The sequence below is a fragment of the Lissotriton helveticus genome, chromosome 3_1, assembly GCF_964261635.1.
Source record: "Lissotriton helveticus chromosome 3_1, aLisHel1.1, whole genome shotgun sequence".
Lineage (NCBI taxonomy): Eukaryota > Metazoa > Chordata > Amphibia > Caudata > Salamandridae > Lissotriton > Lissotriton helveticus.
The window spans coordinates 956854251-956875351 of NC_136061.1; positions in this window are offsets into that span (position 1 = coordinate 956854251).

The window sequence follows — 21101 nt, forward strand, 5'->3', positions numbered from 1 at the left end:
ATAATAAATAATCCCAATTTAAAAAGATGTCAAACAAAATAAGTGAGTCATTTAAAATACATTTGCTTGAGAAAACAACATTGTGTGCTCATAGAAAGGGCCAATAAACACTTGTACAAGTTTGTTATTACATTAAAATAAAAATATTGCTAATTGTGCCAAGTAAGGTAAAGTCAAAGCCTCTAAGCAACCACCTCGATGGAGACAAAAACACAAACCACAACACCAAAAAACATGCGATGGGCCAAGCGTGATGAGAAAACCAGCGATAAGCAGCGCCAGGCCTGCAACAAATACCTGGCAGGTGGGAAAAATCACCATAAAAGTAGAAAAAACACCCAAACACAAACTGACCAACACCCAAGCACCATGGAGGCTGCCGGAGCGAGCGCAACCCTACAAGCACCCCGGATGACCAGCCCGGGACCTCGGGGACAGGGAAGGACAAGGACAAGAGGAAGAGAAAGACGAAGTTCAGTCCGCAGGTGAACAGGATCATAGTCACGGAGGTGATGGAACACCATCAACAACTGTTCGTCACCTCCAACGTGTCATTGGGCACCAAAAATGGAATACAGCGGGACATCGTGGACAAGTTGAATGCTGTCGGGGAGCACAAGAGGACAATGGACGAGGTCAAGAGGTGATGGAATGACATCAGCCGCGGACCAAGGAGAAACTCTCCGCCAACCAGAAGGCAGCAACGCAGACTGGAGGTGGGGGGCCAGCGCCACAGCTCGTGCTGGATGACATGGAGGAGCTGTTGTTGACAGTCATCAGTGTGGAGACTGTGGCCGGAGTCGGGGGATCGGACACTGCTCGACAGGCACAACACAACCACAACAGGGTGAGTGAGCACCAGATACTGGGGGGACGGGTGGAGATGGGCACAATGGCACACATGCACAATCAAGCAGAGCACAGTGCACACCCACAATGACTCTGGGTCCTCACCCAGATCTACAGACTGTCACAATGTACAATGACACGCTGTCTGAATGTCAACATGTACCATGCGGCTACCTACATGTGGACACATTGTAATACACCATCTCCCCATCACATCGCAGGGGCACCATCAACACCTCCTGCAGAGAAGTTCCAGCCACTCTTCACTGATGACGAGGAGGACACCAGCATCATCACCCAATCCATCCAAGACATCATTGACCTCATCCACCACTCACCTCCAGGATTAGGGCAGGCCAGTTACATCGAGGAGACCCCACCTACTAGCCAAAGCACCCAGCAGAAGGCACCCACATCCCTGGCACTGCCCTAAAACCCGAAGGAACAATACATGGCCTTCCAATGCCGTGTTCTGGAGTGCCAGAGGGAGACCGCAGAGCAGGTGCGGTTGGGCTTTGGCAACATGGCAACTTAACTTGACGCCATCCTTGGGTGTGTAGTCCCGCTCCATGGTCTCCAACGAGCCCTGACTGACATCGCTGGAGTCATGACGCGGAGAGAAGAACACCTGTCCGCTCAGAGTGGCTCCAGCCATACCAGCCGTGAGCTGACACACATTCGGTGGCTCATGGAGGACAGGGTGCGGTTGGAGGTGGAAAGGATGGCAGCCGCCGCTACACATCAGCGGAATGTAGCTGGGATCTACCATGCCCTGCAGATCCTCATCATGGCATTACTGCCACAAGGCGTGGTGATGTTGAATGCTGCTGCCCCCACACCATCGACATCTCTGCCCACTGGGGTGTCCATGCCTCCCTGTGCGGCATGCCAAACCACTCCGGCACCTGATGTTACAGTGCCACACAATGCGGCCACAATCCACCTCCGGCACCTAAGGTGTCATTGGCACACACTGTGGCCGACAATCCATCTCCGGCACCTGAGGTGTCATTGGCACACAGGGCAGCCGACAATTCACCTTCGGCACCTGAGTTGTCATTGGTACACAGTGCGGCCGACAATCCACCTTTGGCACGAGGTGTCATTGGCACACAGTGCCGCAGCCGGTAAAGCAACACCCCCAGGTGGGGCAGGGCACACATCCGGGGAGGAGGACATGGATGGGATTGTGATCAGAAGGGCTCAGTAGCATTAATTTCCGCCACCTGGCCTGTTCCTGGTTGGTCCCGCATATGGCCTCATGACCTTCCACTGACCCCCGATTCACTCAGATGCACTCACCTTGGACAGCGACATGGACCGCCCCATCCTGTTTGATGACCAATGGCACGGCGACCAGACTGCGGACTGCACCCCTCCTCTTCCGCAGTACTTGTGTTTCACAGATGGACTCTGGCTGGCCCTCCACGGGCCTAATGGTGTGGTGTATTCGGCAGTGCCCTGTACCACTCCAGCTGCGGAACTGCACTGGATGTGCAATAAACATCCAGTGACGTACTGCTGTGTCATGTCTTTCATCAATAATGTATGTATTTGTGGATGAATGTAGGGCCAGTGATTTCCCTTGCGTCAATGATGCCCATCCTGTGGGAAGCCAGTCTAAGGGTGCTACATAGTGATGTGTGCACGGGTCCCATGGACACCACAACAAGGACATACGCACCAGCCACTTTCTTGTCCGGACATGGACTGAACCACGCCCATTGCCCACGAGTCATTTTTGCAAGGGCTGCGCTGTTCCGGCGTACGGCAGGTCAGAACAATCCGCTCACGCTCCCAGGGGGAGGCCTCATTGCTACCCGTCGCAGGCGTACTCGCTGGTGGTGTGCAGGTCACTGGTCTAGTTCTCAGCATGTCACAGCCACTCCCTGAGGGCAGGTTTGCACGCACACCACACCCATACGGCACAGGTGTCACAGGCCATGTGAACCTGTAACTATATGGGGCCGACGACGTCACATACCCCTCTGCCGATGGTGACTGAATGACGCACCCAAGGCCTTGAGGCCGGCATGGGCCTACCACCACGTGTCGCTGACTGGGGTTGAACAGGGTTTGTGGCACATGCTGCATTGCGGCCGGCACAGGCACCCCACCACGGGACGGTGACTTAGGGTGCACTGAGTCATTGGCACCTTGAGGTGCTGAGCAGGTGTGCAGCCGCGATGATGGCCCATCCCGGTGGTCCAGACTGCTCAGGATTAGTGTGCCTTGCTGGAACGCAGTGTAGGCTGCACCAGCGGGCTGCGCGGGCCTACCGCCACGTGGCCTCGCTTCCGGGATCACAGAGTTAGTGGTACCCATTGGGCTGAGTGGCTGTGGAGGCTGCGATTTTGCCGGGTGCCCTGGCATGTCCCATCCCATGGTGTAATCAAGACCCAGCACCAAACATGAGACCTGGTGGCCTGCACAGCGTGGCTGCATGGTGTGGAGGGTGCCATGTCCACTGGCCCTGGGTTTGTGGCTTGTAGCGGCATGTGGTGGGACCTGCAGTCTACACACCGGTGGCAGAAGGTGAGCAGTGAGGCCCGTGTGTGCATGGGCGGGCATGCTCCGATGGGCGGCGGGAGGGCCTGGGATGCCTCTGCCTTGGTGTGCTTGTGCAAGTGTGTGTACTGTGCCAGTCATGTCTATGGACTCTGTTTCAGATGACAGCTCTGTCTCAGATGTGTGACCTGGTGTACTGCTATACGTACAGGCAAGTGGTTTGAGACACACCAATGGCAGCAGTTGAGCAGTGTGGCCTGGGTGCGCAGGTTCGTCTCTCTCTCTCTCTCTCTCTCTCTCTCTCTCTCTCTCTCCTCCTCCTCCTCCTCTTCTCTCTCTGTCTCTCTCTCTCCCCCACTTCTCTCTCCCCTCTCTTCTCTCTCTCTCTCTCCCCCTCTTCTCTCTCTCTCTTCCCCTCTTCTCTCTCTCTCTCTCCCCCCTATCCTCTTCTCTCTCTCTCCTCTCTTCTCTCCTCTCTTTCTCCCCCTCTCTTCTCTCTCTCTCTCTCCCCCTCTCTCCTTCTCTCTCTCTCCTTCGCTTTCTCTCTGTCCTTTGATGTGCGCAGGACACACCTTCTCATCATGTTTTTTGTCTTGTAGGCTGTGACTTACGGATTGTGTCGAGGGGAGCCACCATGTGTCATCATCTGATTTCTGTGTTAATTTCAATAAAGTTTCATTGTTTGCTTTGAAAAGTGAATGTGTGATGCTAATTTCTGTGATGACACATGCATGTCACCAGTTGTGATTGTGTGATATCAGGCGGATTATTTCATACATGTTTCGGTGTAGCTGATGTGCCATGTCTTTGGTCCGGGGGTGCCAGGGAGTGGTGGTCCTGGGTGTTGTGTTGGTGGGTGTTGTGGCCCTCTTGGGTGTCCGTGCTGCATGTTCAGTTGCTCTATGGCATCTGTTTGTCTTCAGGTGTGGATGTGGGCTGTGGTCCGACTTTATGCCAGGTCAAGGCAGGTGTAAATATCCTGCTGCTAACGTGCCTTATCACGTGTTTTGTGTACTTATCGCCGGTCTGGCTGGTCGTTGTGAATGTTGAGGTCTGGTTTCGTAACCGCTTTTATCACGGGAACGCCTACTCTGCATCTCATTAGTGATAGTTGCAGGGGTCCTTTGTGGCGATGTTTTTTGCGGCTGCTATCGCAGGAAAATTGGTGCTGTGGGCTGTTAGCACCAGCTTGTGAATGATGGGGTAAATGTATCACGACTTTGGATGCTAGCGATAGCTCCTTGTTAATATACCCCTCAAATGTTACATCAAATTAAGTACATTTCTCTTGCTTTCTATCCACTTTTCGCCTGGACACATGTATTTGGTAAATATAGCTACACTATAAATTTCTACTTGTATATTCACTATTACTGCCATCTTTTCACCAGAAACAGAATATGAACAAAATGCATTGTATTAATTAATGTTCTGCACAAAAGTTCTTCTTGATAATAATAAGGAAAGAAAAACTTCATATATCACACATTAAAGACTTTCACTCCTACCAACCGGCCACAGTGTTCCAGCCTTGAAAAATTACACCTGGTTAACTAAGAAAAAGATATAGAGAAAGCATCATTTGGAAATCAATTCTCCATATTTTTCTGTTTTACAGAGAGTGAAACTCGTGGACGTTGTTGTCATGCACAGTATTTGAAGGCCTACAACTAGCAATTAAAAAAATAATATAACTTGCTAATTAGCTTTCCTATTGCCAGGAATAGGCATGCCTCAAGCTACCAGTCTCGTGGGATTCAGACAGTGACAATGTGATCTGTTAACTCATAATATCACAAAATGGTTCCATTCAGAACATCGACACAATGATACTGTTCATAGCAAATAGACCACAGCACGGCAGGCTATTCTTGGAGGTGGCCTAAAAGGCATGAAACTCAGCTGATTCTCAGCTGCTTGCCTCGATCAAAGCAGGCAAACATGTTCCAGACAGCACTGCGAAGTGGTCATGTTACCTGATCAGAACCTACCAGTGTGATGCAGTAGAAATGCAATTTGAGGCGGAGTCTCGCATTTGCACAACATCAGTCATACACAACAATGATGTCCATAAACTTTGCCCCTTGTGGTGGGGCAAGTGAAAGTAGGATCACAGTGCATAGCACTGACCTTTTATGCACTACATTCTACACATTGAATTGTCTCTTGAGAGACAACTCCTAGCATCTGGAGACATTAGTTATGTTTGTTTGAATGCTTGAAACAGTCTTTGGGAAAGCATAGTAGGTGGTGACAGTTTCCACAAAACAGCATGGCGGATCTGCTATCACTGATTTATTTTGGGGTCTGACTACACACAGTGTTAGCTGCCCGGCAGACCTCATGTATCCACACCCCACCCCACCCCACACTACACACATATCACATAGTGTACGCTATACAACATACAAAGCTGCATACAGAAAGGGTATTTGGGTCAGCAAACTTGTTTTGGCGTGCTCCTTCAGACATTGGCTTGCTGGTGATCCATCACATTTGAGACTAACCTATGGCATTTTGTGGATGGGTATGTTTGAAAACAAGTCCTTGATTGGCATCTCAGGAGGTAAGCAGTATTACTTGTTCCATAACTGACCACCCACTCTCCTGCTAGGTTAAGCGCTTCCATCATTGCCTGCCATTCCCCACTCTCCTGACGGATTGTGTGCTCTCAACACATCAACAAATTGCCCCATGGACATTGCACACAGTCATTTGTGGGTTACACAATCCCCAAAATAATGATGAGATCAACTAGATAAAAAGCAATCTTATTTATTTTCTATATACAAAGGAGACAAATAAGTTACTACATTCACCTCCTGTGAATAAAAGGTGCCTCCTCTTAATGGAATTCCTGTGTTTTGTATGTCTCTTAGATAGCAGCCGCTGGTAGTAGGTAGATGTTTTTTGCTGTCCTTAATTTCTCAAGGTGCTTCCTTCAATTGTTTCCTTTGGAAATGGAAAAGTAGATAGGGGTCGGGGTCTGTGAAGCATATTGTTGAGTTGAACTTCTAATATGTATATACCTTTCTGTTGCATTGCTTGAGAATGTTACTTGAATCTTCCTTGTGAGCCAGAAAGTAGCTTTAGCAGGGCAGCAAACGCTCAGGCAAGACTTGGGGACCTCGGCGTATCCCAGCACCTTCTTTTAAGCCAGTTAGACTCCATCTTGACCGGTCTGGGTCTTTGTTCCGGCTCTCTTCAGCTTCCTGGATTGCAACAGCTGGGAGAAGAAAGTGCTGTTGTTTCGGAGTTGCAAGGGCGCGGGTCCAAATTATAAGCCAGAGACCTACGCGGTTATGAGAAATGTATATGGGTTCTGCTCTGAGCTATTTACAAAGATACATTGTTTTCAGTGAGTGGCATTTAGGGATTAAAATTAATTAAATCCACAACTGCAGTCTCAGGACTGAACACACTGACTTGGCCTTTATCATGTTGCGTTATTAAAAATAAATAAGAATAGAATAAGAAAGAAAGCACTAATTAAAATATTAAGAGATTTTCTTTTGATTTCAAAATCATGTTCGACCAATAAAGGTGGAACATTTTGAGGTTTCCTATTGTGTTTTCTAATGGCTCAGGCAATATATAAAGTTGCTTACATCACCCTGCAATCTCTGAATTAAAAACACGTCTCTAATTTCTTTATAATACATGGAATTCTGCAATCCCTGTATTAAAAAACTCTTGAATTTCTTCATAATCAGTGGCTTATAACGTAACAAGTGGCCTATTAAAAAGAAATTGTGTTGGTCCTCCACTATAATATCTTCTTACAGTTGAGTTCTGAAGTCACAATACCTGCTGCCACACACACACACATATATGTACGCATATATATACTCATATATATTTTTATATATATATATATATATATACAGATATATTTATATATATATATATACTCTTCAAAGCGGGTGCTGTCACGCGATGGTGTCCGCGTGTAAAATAGCAGCGCCAGTTTCCTTACAATACCCAGCCGGGTTTAAGGAAAAGACAGCACTCACGGGTACAGCAGTATATCAGCAAAGGGTTTTATTCAGAACAAACGCATTTCGGGAGCAAAATCCCTTCGTCGTTGTTTACATCGGAATACGCTGTGCCGCACCAATATAAATGTTTGTAAGAATGATGAAAACAAACAATGGACTATGCCACAAACGCAATTTAGCGCGCCATCTTTGAATATGTTATAGTTTAACATTTGTCATAGGAAAATGTCAGTTAGGTCGGATAAACCATCATTCAAGCCGTGTATCGGCACAAATACACAATCGCATATAATAGCTAAGCAATAATATTTGTTGGACAAAATGAATCCAAACTCTAAGACCCTGAGAGCAAAAAACGTTGATAACGTTCAGGCAGGCAAGATCACTACGTGATCAGATGGTCCATAGTTACCTACAACCTCTGGAAAAACAACTAGGGACCCTAAAGGATGCCAAAGGTTTTTTCCCCTGCGGAAAATGCAAGGCCTGCTCGGAAAGCAAGAGAACATTAACATATGAGGTAACAGGCTGCAGGGGTGGGAAGAAAATTAATAAATTCATGTCCTGCCACACTGACCATGCGGTCTATTGTCTGGTCTGCCCTTGTATGTTAAGGTACATTGGAAGTACTATTAATCCCGTCAAATTAAGGGTGCTAGGAGCATATGAGGGTCATCGTAAATAAAGACTTTTCGTATCCGGTGGCCCGTCATTTCGCTATCAAGTACAATAGTGACAGGAATCTCCTGAGATACTTTTGCTTGGACCATGTTGGTGAGAGTCCAAGAGGAGGTAATAGATTGCAAATCCTCAAGAGATTAGAATCTCGTTACATCATTGACCTAGAGACAAGGGCGCCAAGAGGTTTGAATATGGGAGAAGAACTGGCATCTCATTTGGGTTGAAGAGAAGATAGCAGTATTTTATATGTGAAACTGTATGATGGAATAATCTGGTTTAAGTGTAATAATCCGGCAAAGATGGGGTTTTTTGATTAAAGTGGCACCTAAATGTGAATTTTTCGATGCACATAGGAATTGTCTGAGGTTTGTTTATTCCATGTTAATTACCTGAGATTTCAGCAGCCAATGGAAGGCTGCAATTGCCGATCCACGGCAAGATTTCCGCCCGACATGACTATTTTTTAAAAATGTGGTCATTGCAAGGTTGTTACGTTGCGATTGTCAACGTTTTTTGCTCTCAGGGTCTTAGAGTTTGGATTCATTTTGTCCAACAAATATTATTGCTTGGCTATTATATGCGATTGTGTATTTGTGCCGATACACGGCTTGAATGATGGTTTATCCGACCTAACTGACATTTTCCTATGACAAATGTTAAACTATAACATATTCAAAGATGGCGCGCTAAATTGCGTTTGTGGCATAGTCCATTGCTTGTTTTCATCATTCTTACAAACATTTATAATGGTGCTGCACAGCGTATTCCGATGTAAACACTGATTAAGGGATTTTGTTCCCGAAACGCGTTTGTTCTGAATAAAACCCTTTGCTGATATACTGCTGTACCCGTGAGTGCTGTCTTTTCCTTAAACCCGGCTGGGTATTGTAAGGAAACTGGAGCTGCTATATATATATATATATATATATGCATAAATATATATATAATATATATATTTGCTCAAAAGAATAAAGGTTACAGGGCCGTTATATTTAGATTTTACACACATGGAAATTCAGCACTTATATTTATCTCAAGAAATTATAACTTGTGCGCTATGACAACTATAACTCGCACCTCCGCCATGTATAGTTTTCTAATCAATAATTTTATTGCAAATGTTGCTGTGATATTATCAATGAAGTCATAGAAGATGTCATGACTGATGCAATATGTGGGATAAATAGCAGTGCATGGCAAGGGCGTGAGTTATAGTTACATTAGGGCATGAGTTATAGTTTTTTTAGATAATGATAACTGCTGTTTTTCTATGGTTTTATGTGTGTAAAATCTGAACCTACGGTGTTTTAGTGAATTCCTAAGGTTTTTTTAATTGTATTTCCTAACTATAAAGTCCCTGTAACTTTTGTATTTTTTCCAGGGAATTTATAGGTTTTCTTTAATGTAAAGTAATATTTAATTACCATAAGTTAATCCAAAGACTGCTGCACATGGCATTTAGCCATGCACAGCGAGGGGTTGGCCAGGTCCGCCGTCAACCCCCAGCTTGCAGCCAAACCCACGCAGTGGGGGGGAGGGGGAGGTTCACCGCAAGGCCTTGGCCTTTCGGAGGCCTTGTGGCCAACCACCCAATGGCAGTCAACCGCAGGTCCCCTCCTAGGTTCGCTTTTGGCCCCAGGGACCCCTTCCCTCAGGGCCCGGCATCATATTTAATGGGGAGTGAGGGCATGCGTCACCCTCCCTTGGCTGATTTGGCCCCAAGGACCCCATACCTAAGGGCCCGCCACTATTTTTATGGTCAAGGTGGGGGCTTGTACTCCCTCTCAGGGCCTTGCCATAGTCCAAATAGAGGGAGAAAGCACACAGCCCGCCTCTCTGGGCAGATTTCCGCCCCAGGGTCCCCATCTCTGGGGCCCGGCCAACAAACGATGGGTGCCTATCCAGGGCACCCACCACACTATGTCTGGGGGCGGCGGGGAGCCCCAAGGGGCCCCGCAGCCCCAGCCAGCTCCCACCAGCAGTAGCTGGCATTGCTCCCACCCATAGGGAGCAGCTAAAAATACTGCTCCCTGTGGGCGGGAGCAACCTTTTCATCTGTTTCCCTGACCGCATCAGTAGGCAGGGAAACAGATGAAAAGTCCCCTCCCAGCAGGCAGGAGCATTTTTCATGCTTCCGCTGGCTGGGAGAGGACTTAGTGTTTGCTCCCGCGTGGCTGGAGCTTTGAAATTAGGCCTGCCAAGCGACAGCAACCATAGGTTTCCCTGCCCCCCCCAGTGTGGGCAGGGAAACCACTATGTTCCAGAGGTAGGCACCTCGGGACATAGCATATGAGCCGGCCCTAGGGGATGGGGTACCTAAAGTCATTAATGGCTCACGGAAGGGGGTTGTGTGGCACCCCCTCCACTTAGTAAGCTGGACCCCAGTGGACGGAGTCCCCGGGTCCGAAATCGGACCGGGAATGGGGCAGTGTGGCCCCTCTCCCCATTACAGATGTGTCTGGGCTCTAGGGGATGCGCCTCCCTTCTCCTCCCAAATATATATATATAAGGATATATGACGGTACAACGCGTACCGTCACAACGCATATCCTTTACAACGCGGCCGTGACAACGCAAGTCGTTACCACGACTTGCGTTGGGGGGCGCGGATTTCGAATAGTTTAATTTACTATTCTAACACCAGTCCCCGTGGACCCTAGGGAAGGTGTTAGGATAGTAAATTAACTATTTTTAGACCTTGAGCGCCCTCCAGCGCAAGTCGTGGTAACGACTTGCATTGTCACAGCCGCGGTGTAAAGGTACCGCGTTGTGAAAACATCGTTGTAAACGATGTTTACCATATATATATATTGATTTTCCCCAGGACCTGGCCAACCTGGAAGGGTGTTACAAAAAGAAACAAACCATGGAGTTCACCCTTCAAAAAAAAAATGCAGTGCATCTGCAGATCCTCCATGAATTCGCATCAAACTTAAACTTTAAAAAAAATTGTTTTTGGCCCCAGGCAGCAGTCCCTGTGGTACTCCTCCACCCGGTCTAGTGGGTCAGGGCATTCCTAGCCTGCCCCCTTGTGTTTTTAATTTGGACTTAGCCGAGTCCCAAGTTGGCTGCTTCCACTTCCTGGTTGAAGTAGTGGTAGCCAATCAAATCTCAGTATGAGATCTGTCGGATAAGAGGTGGATACACGTCTCCAACAATACAAAAATCGTCTTTCTTTAATAACTCCAAAACTACTGAACGAATTTACACCAAATTACAAAAAGTACTCTTTCTGGACAAAGATCTAGCTTTCTGTCAAATTTAGTGTAATTCTGTTCAGCGGTTTGGGCTGTATTCATGAATAAATCCCCAAAAGGAAATTGCATGGGGAAAACGTGTTTTGGGACCATCCTTTGCTCAGCCCGCTTGACAAACCCCCCCAAAAACTTTCCATACACCCTCTGACGGGATTGCCATAGTAGTTTTGAAAATGTTGTGAAGATTTGTCAAACGATGCCAAAGTTATTAGAAAAACAAAAATGCTTTCCTAAGGAAAGTAGGTCCTAAATATAAAAAATAAAAAAAATTGTGAAGAATGAGAATGGCACTTTGCAGTGGATTTCAAGAATTTTTTTCACATTTCACAGGAAATTAGACATCAACGCATTTTAGTTGCAGCTCGCAACCTTCCTCATGACAGTGAACATCATTTTCTCTCTGTATTAAATGCAGCATTACGTTAAATATATATAAATATTTTCACTGAAAAAAACAAAAGTTAAGGTAACATTATAGGTAGGTAACAACATAACGTTTTAAACTCTAAAAAACATAGAAATCCACTAGTTATAGTTATCTCAAGTAACAATAACTTGTTCCCTAAGGTAACTATAACTTGCCATGCACAGTTTTCTCATCGATAATTTCATTGCAAATGTTCAGTTATATTATCAATGATGTAATAGAAGATGTCATGACTGATGTAATATGTGGAGTAATTAGCAGTGCATGGCAAGGGCATGAGTTATAGTTACCCTAGGGCATGAGTTATAGTTATTTGAGGTAACTATAACTATACATAGTGAGTGTAAAACGTCATGCTGTTACTGAACATTTCACCTAACTTTAAAATTACTTTAACCTTTATTTTTTTTTAATGCAAAGTATTATTTTATTACCAAACGTAAAGCCAACGTCACCGCCACGAACAGCCTTTGGCTGTGTGCAGCTGTGGGTTGACCGCAGGGCATGGCATGCAACTGCCATATCCCCCACCACTGCAGTCAGCCAATCCCACACGGTTGGCAACAGGGCCTAGCCACAACTTCCCTTTCTCCCACCCAACTCCCTAAATATAAAGCAAATCTATCTTCTTTCTCCCAAAATTAGCAATAATTTTAATTAATTGTATTTTTCAATAATACACACAGTATAATGTTTATTATTATTGATTACTTAAAAATATTTAATAAAGCTTTATTAAACTACACGTCTGTGACTCTTTTTACAAAGATTTTTATTATTACATTTTGGGGTAAAAAATGTGAAAATAAATATTCAGAGAAAAAACACAAAACAAACATATCTCTTAGTCCACTTTTAAACATCATACCCCCTAAAAATGCAATCACAAAAATAACTACATAAAGGCCTTTCATTCTATGTGATACATTGTTGCCCGCCCCCCCCCCCCCCTGCCCCACCTCCAGCCACCCTGTGACTCCCTCTTATTCCCATGAAGAGAGTTGAGAAACCGAGCCTTAGCACATTACAATAAAGATTATATCCACTGGGCAACGTAGATTCATAAGCCCTCTGCTCATTCTCACCGAGGTGACATTCATCCGGGTAAAAATTGTCCCCCAGGCTTTCGTTAGAGCAGCAGAAAAGGCACAAACGAGGTGGGCATAAGGCAGTGGGGAAAGGCCATTGCCAGCCCACCTGGGAGGCTAGCTCCCACTAGCTGGGCAGTGCTCACAGCATCTGCACAGTTTCCTGCTCGGGTAGAAGATGGTTGATCTTTTGCGCCATTGTCCCCTGATATGACCCCCAAATCTGTCACCCATTCCTCCTTTCCTCCACTCCCCAGTTGCATCTTCATTAGATAAGCTTAAAATATAACCTGGATGACAATGTGCAGAATCAGCTACACACCAACAACATATAGACACGCAACACACCAACAGATTCACATGGACAATACAGATGCACACAAACACCTTATAGGAAGGCCCTCTACCCACGCACGCACGCACCGACACATGCATGTAACTGCTGATGCAACAACTGCTGATGCAACACAAGTGTGCAGGTACTCTGCATCTCAAAATAAAAAACTGCCGGTACTCAGTATGGGACAATACTGGGCCATTTGAAGCAGTACTCTGTTGTAGTAAATAGGCATGCAAAATCCATTTCATTAAGATGAAGTTTATTCCAGATACAGCTTAGACATCCACATCCCTGTAGTTCCAGCTTCCCTCTGCCCAACCACTACATCTGTGTCCTTAATTGCTCCACTCTCTGAGGAGATAAGCCTTCTGAATGACACTCGAGGAGGTTGGTCATCGGGGGATGATGACGTGACACCGGGTGTGTCGAGGGAGTTGGGTAATGCTTGGCCTGTGAGGGCTTCAGCACGCTGTACAGTTAGTCACCAGGCAGGACACAACACCTCCTTGTTCCAAGAAGCCTGCTGGCCTTTACAGAAATGGGGGATGACGTGTACTAAACAGTCACAAGCCAGCTCTTCATGCCCTTAAGTGTCGTTTCCTGCTTGGTTCTATGTGAGAGTGAGGGAGGCACAGGGTAGGGCAGCTGTCTACAAGGGCCCTGTGGTACAGCTGATGGTGTGTGTGGAGGACAGTGGGGTAGAAGAGCTGGAAGGGGCAGGTACCATTGATTCCCACGTCTCGCTGTGTGAATCCTCTGGCCTTTCCATGCCTCTATCATGGTGTAAGACCCCCCCCCCCACACAGCCAGCTCCCAACTACCCTGCCTCTATTACTCAAGGTATCTCCTCCATCTTCAGCCTGTGCTCTAGGAGCCCCTCCGAAGGACTGCACAACATGGAGGTGCATCTGTGCCTATCATGCACCTTGTGTGTAGCTACTAGACAACAGCACAGCATCACACAACATAACATAGCATAACGCAACATAGTGTGGCATAGAATAGCATAATATTATCCTACCTGTGCTGCAAAACCTGAACTTGGTGGCAATCAACATTAGGTCCAGGGCCCTGAAGCCTCCCTGGAATCTGCTATTACCAGCATTAATACAGACACCTTCAGTTTGCATCTATTGTTACCAGAGAACCAGAACATGAAACAAGGAAGTCTACACCTTGGGGTTTGTCGAGTACAGAAATAATTCACCTACAGCTGATACCAACGTATGAAAGAAATGTGCCCTTCTCTATGCTACCCTACGTTTTCATTTTGAGGGCACGTCCTCGGTTGAAGATTCGAACCATGCTACTGTCTTAACTTTAACTTCGCTTTATAATTGTGAAATAAATGGTCACGGCCACGTCTGCTGTTCTTTAGAGATCCACCATATTCGAAGGCCACCATCACCTGTCACTCCATCATATAATGTACCTATATGTTTTATAGGTTGGACTACGGAGTCATGTCTCCTATGGAGTGCTTCAGTTTATTTATAACTTGTGTAGAGTATATCATTGAATTATAACTTTTATACATTATCCCTGTCCTCAGTCTCCTCTCTTGTCTCTCCAGTGAGTATTCAATAGGTATGGGGTCAGGTGTACAACGTAATATGTGTCCCATACTGAAAGGCGAACCATGCAGGTGTATTCTGGATTTTTTACTTCTAGAAAGAGTGGTCATCACTTCACTAAGCATCTTTTGTATTTTAGGTCAGGGCGTGATTTAAGGACCTGTGATGTCATCTTCTTGTGATGTAATGTGAACAAAGTAAAGATGATCCTTTAATGTTGCTCTTGACTTTAGCAACAATGCAGGCCCCGAGATGAGCTGGGCACCTCATTCTGGAAGATTCTCCGTTACCAGAAGGGCTCTGATGGCTATATCTGAAGACGCCGACATCTGGAACGGATTTCTAGAATCCTAGTAGAAATGTGATGCAACGAACACCAGCCAGCAGTTCATTGTTCGAGAGGGATCTCTGCTTATATATTGTGGAGTTTTATATAGGGCTATGCATTTCAAAGAGCTGTACCTAAGTCTCAGAGAATACCACAGGTAAAGAAAGGAGACCATTTGGACAAATTAAAAAATTGTTTCCATTGGTCTATCAGTCTCAAAGGCCACAAACAAGTGACAATCCGGTCTGTCACAAACTATTTTAAAAGGGGGGTCCTGGGGAAAATATTTAAAGACCCAACGGAATTCAATCCCCAAACTAACTGATACATAACAAACAGAAACCGTTGGACAAAACAGAAACAAATCTATTCCAACAGCAGAAACCTCAAAACAAAATTAGTGATGGTAAAAACGGTCCCTACCAGAAGGACAAGGTTCCATCAGTCCACCTTAGTGGTATGTATCATCATCTGGGATGTCCTATTGACTGCAAAACTTTTCGCAGTCATAGGTTAAAATCTACCCAGCACGTGGAAAGTAGCTACTATGAGTAGCTCAAGATTAGAACCCCTAGGTTCCTATGTGTGATGAAACACAAGTAGTAATTTATTGTGGGAAAATGATGGGAATTGCAGTGCAAGTGAGTAAAGCTGCGAGAAAGTGAATATTAAAATTGACCATCAGGGCACTCAACAATTTTAATAAACGCTGTTTATTAAAATGTTTCCACAAGTCGGTGATGTGGCCCTAGGTATACCTAGGGCCACATTACCGACTTGTGGAAACATCAACGTCATCAATGAAGTGATGTGTAGGTGTTGTTTATCTTTCTCTGACAGCAATGTACCTATGTGAGGTCATGATAATTAAAACATGATTTTTCTGTGTTTTAGGAATGGGTCCATTACTCCTGTGATATCAAACTACATTCAAGTTACACAGGTGACCATAGGTTGTACTGTACCAACCCTTTTTATTTTTTGAAACCTAATATTTAGTTGTTTCACACATTTTTCACAATAGATTGCAGTAGCGATTCCATCTGTTAAGGTCCTGACGAAAGCCTAGATGATTTTATCTATAGGCTGAAACATGTAGACCTGTCATTTACATTGACTTCCTACAGTTATTCTGTCAAAACTGTATACGCACTGTTTTTAGGTTTCGACCTGGTGAGGGCACGAAGTGCCCCTCCCAGATCGAAAACTTTTGTCTACAGTATGGATGTCGGCACCGCCTCTGCCTCTCATTGGCTAGCTCCATAAATGGAGGCTAGCCATTGGGAGACAGAGGCTGTCAATCGCGCTTTCTCGGGGAAAACGCGATTCGGGGGCGTTTCTCGGGCTTTTTTTAAGCCCCGCCCCTTTGTCCCAGGCCGCGCTGTCATTGGCTGCCGGCCCGGGACACCCCCGTGACGTCATTCCCCGGGCCGCGCTGTGATTGGCTGCCGGCCGGGACACCCCCGTGACGTCAGCCAATCACAGCGCGGCCCGGGACCTGACTTGTTTATTAGGCGTGTTATTGAGTTGTAGTTCCCGTTCCCAAGCTGTAAGGCTGTGGTCTGAGAGCACACCAGAGATCAATGAAACGCGTACTTAAAAGATGAAAGTTAGCTACAGTTCTCATTGTCTGGTTGAATATACTACCAAATTCATTACATCTCAAAGCAATTTGAATATGCATTTTTTGTTGTAAAATGCATTTAAAAAAACAGACTTGAAGAACAACTCTTTAAATAACGGGTTAATGGATTATTGAGTTGAGTAGCAATGTTCGTATCACCGTGAGGCTGCCTTGTTTCTATTCCAAAAGGGCGGCCAAAGCAGAGAGAGAAGAACAAATACACAAAAGACTGTGCAATCCTTGTCCGTCTTCTATCTTCACCGCTGCCTCCTCCTCTGTTGGTCTGCGTCATCAGTGAGCCGGGCGCAGAGGCCTCCACCTCCCACTCCGAGATCCGGGCGCTTATGTGACGGGCGTCACTTGCAGGGTGAGTGTTGAGGCTTTATTTGTAAACCTGACCCGTTCCTCCGGTGTCCCTTTGTTGCCCTTTTCTTTTAGTTGCAGTGCAAACGATTACGACAAAAAGTAACCAAAAGGAATGCGAGGCAGCCCACACTGGCAGGCTGCAAACATCGCGCTGTAATTGTGTTTACATGTTTAAAATGGTGGGGTGTTTGCGCCCTTGAGAGTGAACTGTTTCTTCTTTCACGGATCCCATTTATTATTCGGCAGACTGTGCCCCCCCTTTACCCCAAAGAGCGTTCCTAATGTAACCACTGTGACATACTTCGCAATCAATTCCAGTTTTCCTGCAGAAGGATAAGTACTGCAGTAAAATCAGCAGCAAAGTATACAATGTTAAATATGCCAAATAACTCTCCCTTAAAACCTGTGGCCTTTTGTCCATACAGGATACATTTAAGAGAACAACAAGCCAATATCATTGGTACCTTTGTAATGTAATGTTAAATTCTAATGTGTGATACACATGAGCATCATTTTGACACACCTTCCTCTCCCCATAATTTATCGACGTTCTCAACCCTTGATCTGCTTTGCTCACTCTCAGCATTTTACACTACATCTATGCAGAATAAGGATTTAAAAGTACACGTCTTGTAAAGAATGTCCCCCAGCCCCATTACAATGTGTTGCCTAACGATGAATTTTGACAATTTTAGCTATTCAAGGAAAATTATTATTCTTTTGTCTTTTTGTGATCCCAGCCTGGTTATTTTAATTAATGGGGTGCGCTGCATAGTAGGTTAGTAAACCCCTACTCCAGAGGGATGCGGGTGTTTAACTAGATGTAGACGTCTTCCAGGGCAGTGCTTCCCAAACTGTGGATCTCGAAAACCCTAGTCTTTATAGTAGAACTATTTAAAATCATTTGCCTTGTTTTGGGATAGCCCATTGGCTGAGGTTCTGGGTATTCTCAATTCCACAGTGTGCAGACCAGCTTGTTTTATAGGTAGCTTATATGTAGGCTGGTGGTCGTTTCCCATGAGTCACTTGGCTCATGTCCTGGGGCTTCAGTATCCCTAAATGACCTGGGTCTGGGTGTACCGTTCAACAGGCACAGAACAGATTGTACTTGTGTGCACTGTTGGAACAGGCCAATGGTACCCATCATTGGTTCATGAGCTGGAGCACCCATGCAGTCCTTACCACTGGCCTTAGGTGGTACCTAATATTATTGTCTGTGGCCATTTGAAACCCCTTATCCCAGTCTAGACAGGGCCCCGTGCTTTTCGCACAACTCTGAAGGGAAGGGTTGCAGTACATGTAGTGACAGGACCTGGATGCTCTCGCATAGCAGTTGGTACAGGACTAAAGTGCTGCAAAGTTTGTATTGTCATAGGTCCCCTCAACTCTCAATTGATTTGGGTCTGCCATTGGTACAGGTCCATGGGCTTCATCAGAAAGGCAATGAAGCACCCCTGTACCTATTTGTTGGTCTGAATGCCCCCCATACATTTATTGTTCCAGGCCTAGACCTCACATTCAGATATTGGCGGATGTTGTGGGATGTGGCATGCTTATGTTGCCACAGGCTTGGGGCCCTATACTCCCATTTCACATATGCTTCCATGTATTGATTAAACTGAGTGAGACTTATTTGATTGGTGGGAATCCCCATACCCTCATGTTTTAAGTAGCACAGCTAGTTTCACGTTTTGGTTGCCTTCCATTGTATGGTTCAAGGATATTTCTTTTTACCAAATGCGTTGGGTTTAGTTACACCATAAGATGCTTTATTTAACACACTGTGCTGGCATCTATCAATCATTATGCAAGGTGAATTTTTTGTAGGTGTTATCTTCTAACATGTGACTTGTTTCTGTTGATGGCTGCACACTCTCTTTATGTCCTGTATCCGAACCATTTCACTATTTAGCACTTTTACAAAGGCGAAACCGTTGCATTGTAAATGCTTGTTATCATTGGCATCAGGACAGCGTTTATTAAAATTGTTGAGTGCCCTGATAGTCAATTTTAAAATTCACTTTCTCACAGCTTTACTCACTTGCACTGCAATTCCCATCATTTTTCCACAAAAAATTAAGACTTGTGTTTCATCACACATAGGAACCTAGGGGTTGTAATCTTGAGCTACTCATAGTAGCTCCTTTCTACGTGCTGGGGAAATTATAACCTAGGACTGCGAAAAGTTTTGCAGTCAATAGGACATACCAGATGAGGACACATACCACTAAGGTGGACTGATGCAACCTTGTCCTTCTGGTAGGGACCGTTTTGACCATCACTAATTTAGGTTTCTGTTTGTTATGTGACAATCAGGTCTGACCAGCACGATCCGTGGCTGTTTAACACCACAAATCACTCAAAATGTCTGGCTACAAGAACAGAGACCAAGCAGGGACTGTAAAGGAGAAGGCAGCAGGAGCAGCAGGCCAGGGGTAACATAGGCACCCGAAGCACCTGTGGTGTGGGGTTGGGGGGAAAGTTCCAAGGGCTCCTTCAGCACAATACCCTGGCTGGAGACCTCCTGATTGAGTCCGCAGGGGCCCCTTCCACTTATCTTGCAGGGGGCCCCCCTCAAGTTTCGTTACGCCACTGGAACCTACTCTCACTAGGACAAAAATACAATGAAAAAAAACTCGTGTTAGGCACATAGATTTCTCGTGTACCTTCTTCATGATTTGTCCATTTCCTGCATATTCAAAATGACTGTCATTGGCACAAGGAGAAATCACATTTTGGCTTCTTACTGATGGCCAGATTGTCTTTAGCACAATGCACATGAACAGAAAAAAATGTGTCTGGCCACCAGCCTGTCAGGTTTAGGAGCTGTGTCGTGCCTACGACCAGACTGGAATATCCGGCTCATTGTTTATTTGGATGAAGTGTGACGGATTTATCTCTTTAAAAGATCTTTTCATAGTTTAAAAAATCACATACGCTCTCTACTTTGATCGCATGTGTATATTCCGCAGGCTAGTCCTTAGAAAGGACTATCTGTTTGAGATGAAAAAAAAGCTGCCGAATATGAAGCCACTTCCGCAGTTAATGAGTTGAACAAAAAGCGAGAACAGAGATATAATCGCCTAATGACGCACGCTGCCGCGCTGACAGGACATTACGTTCCAGAAATACGTTTAACGTCAAAAAAGATGGCTGAGCTCTGTCCTTGGTTTTTAACCCTTTTGTGTCTAGACACTAGGATCATTATGAATGTGTAGGAAGGGGACAGATGAACAGGGCACGCGAGAAATCCAGAATATGTTTAATGCTGCAATACATCTAATGGGAGACTACCAACACTCCACAGGAACAAAGAGGTGCCCGTAAGAGCGATTACCCACGCTTCTAGATTTCCATTAAAAGCAGTGGTTTCAGTGATGTTTTAAGAAGAGGGCACCGGAGGAATGCGAGAAGTGACAAACGCATCAAAGCATCCCCCTCGTCACTTCCGGTATTGTACAAGTGAGGACTTTCATTATACCGATCACCTTTCAGTCCTGTCAAGTGTCACGCAACTGGTGTGACACTCACGCATATCAGTGCGGTGATCCGCATCACCGCAATGAATGCATTTGTCACGCATTTTGCCAGCTGTGCCAGCGGCGCGCCAGCAGCTCTTGTGGGCCCGGGCTCTCAAGTTCTGAGAGTTATGCTGCCTGCGCAGCTTATTGCCGACTAATGTGTGCCGCCTAAAGAAACCACAGACTCACTGCAGCAGCTCTGACTGAGCTGAGTTCTCTGAGCGGCGCCGCCGCGCTACAATGTATCTCTGCTGCTAGTGCCTCTAGAGTCCGACGTCGACTCCCGTTTTCCCGTTGCCCTGGAAACTTAAACTTAATGCAGATACAGTCAGTCTGCAGGGGCCGGCCGGCGCCCGGCCTGCCCGCAGTCGATACAGCCTCAGAGCTGTCAATCATGATTCAACGGTCATGGCGCAACAGGGCGCCAGGATGATAAATCCGGATGTGCCGGCCTGGGACTGGCCGTCACGTCCGGAGGAAGCAGGAAGTAAAGCGGCGGGTGATTAGAGAGTGGTGCAGGCAGGCGGGCGGCGCGCATGC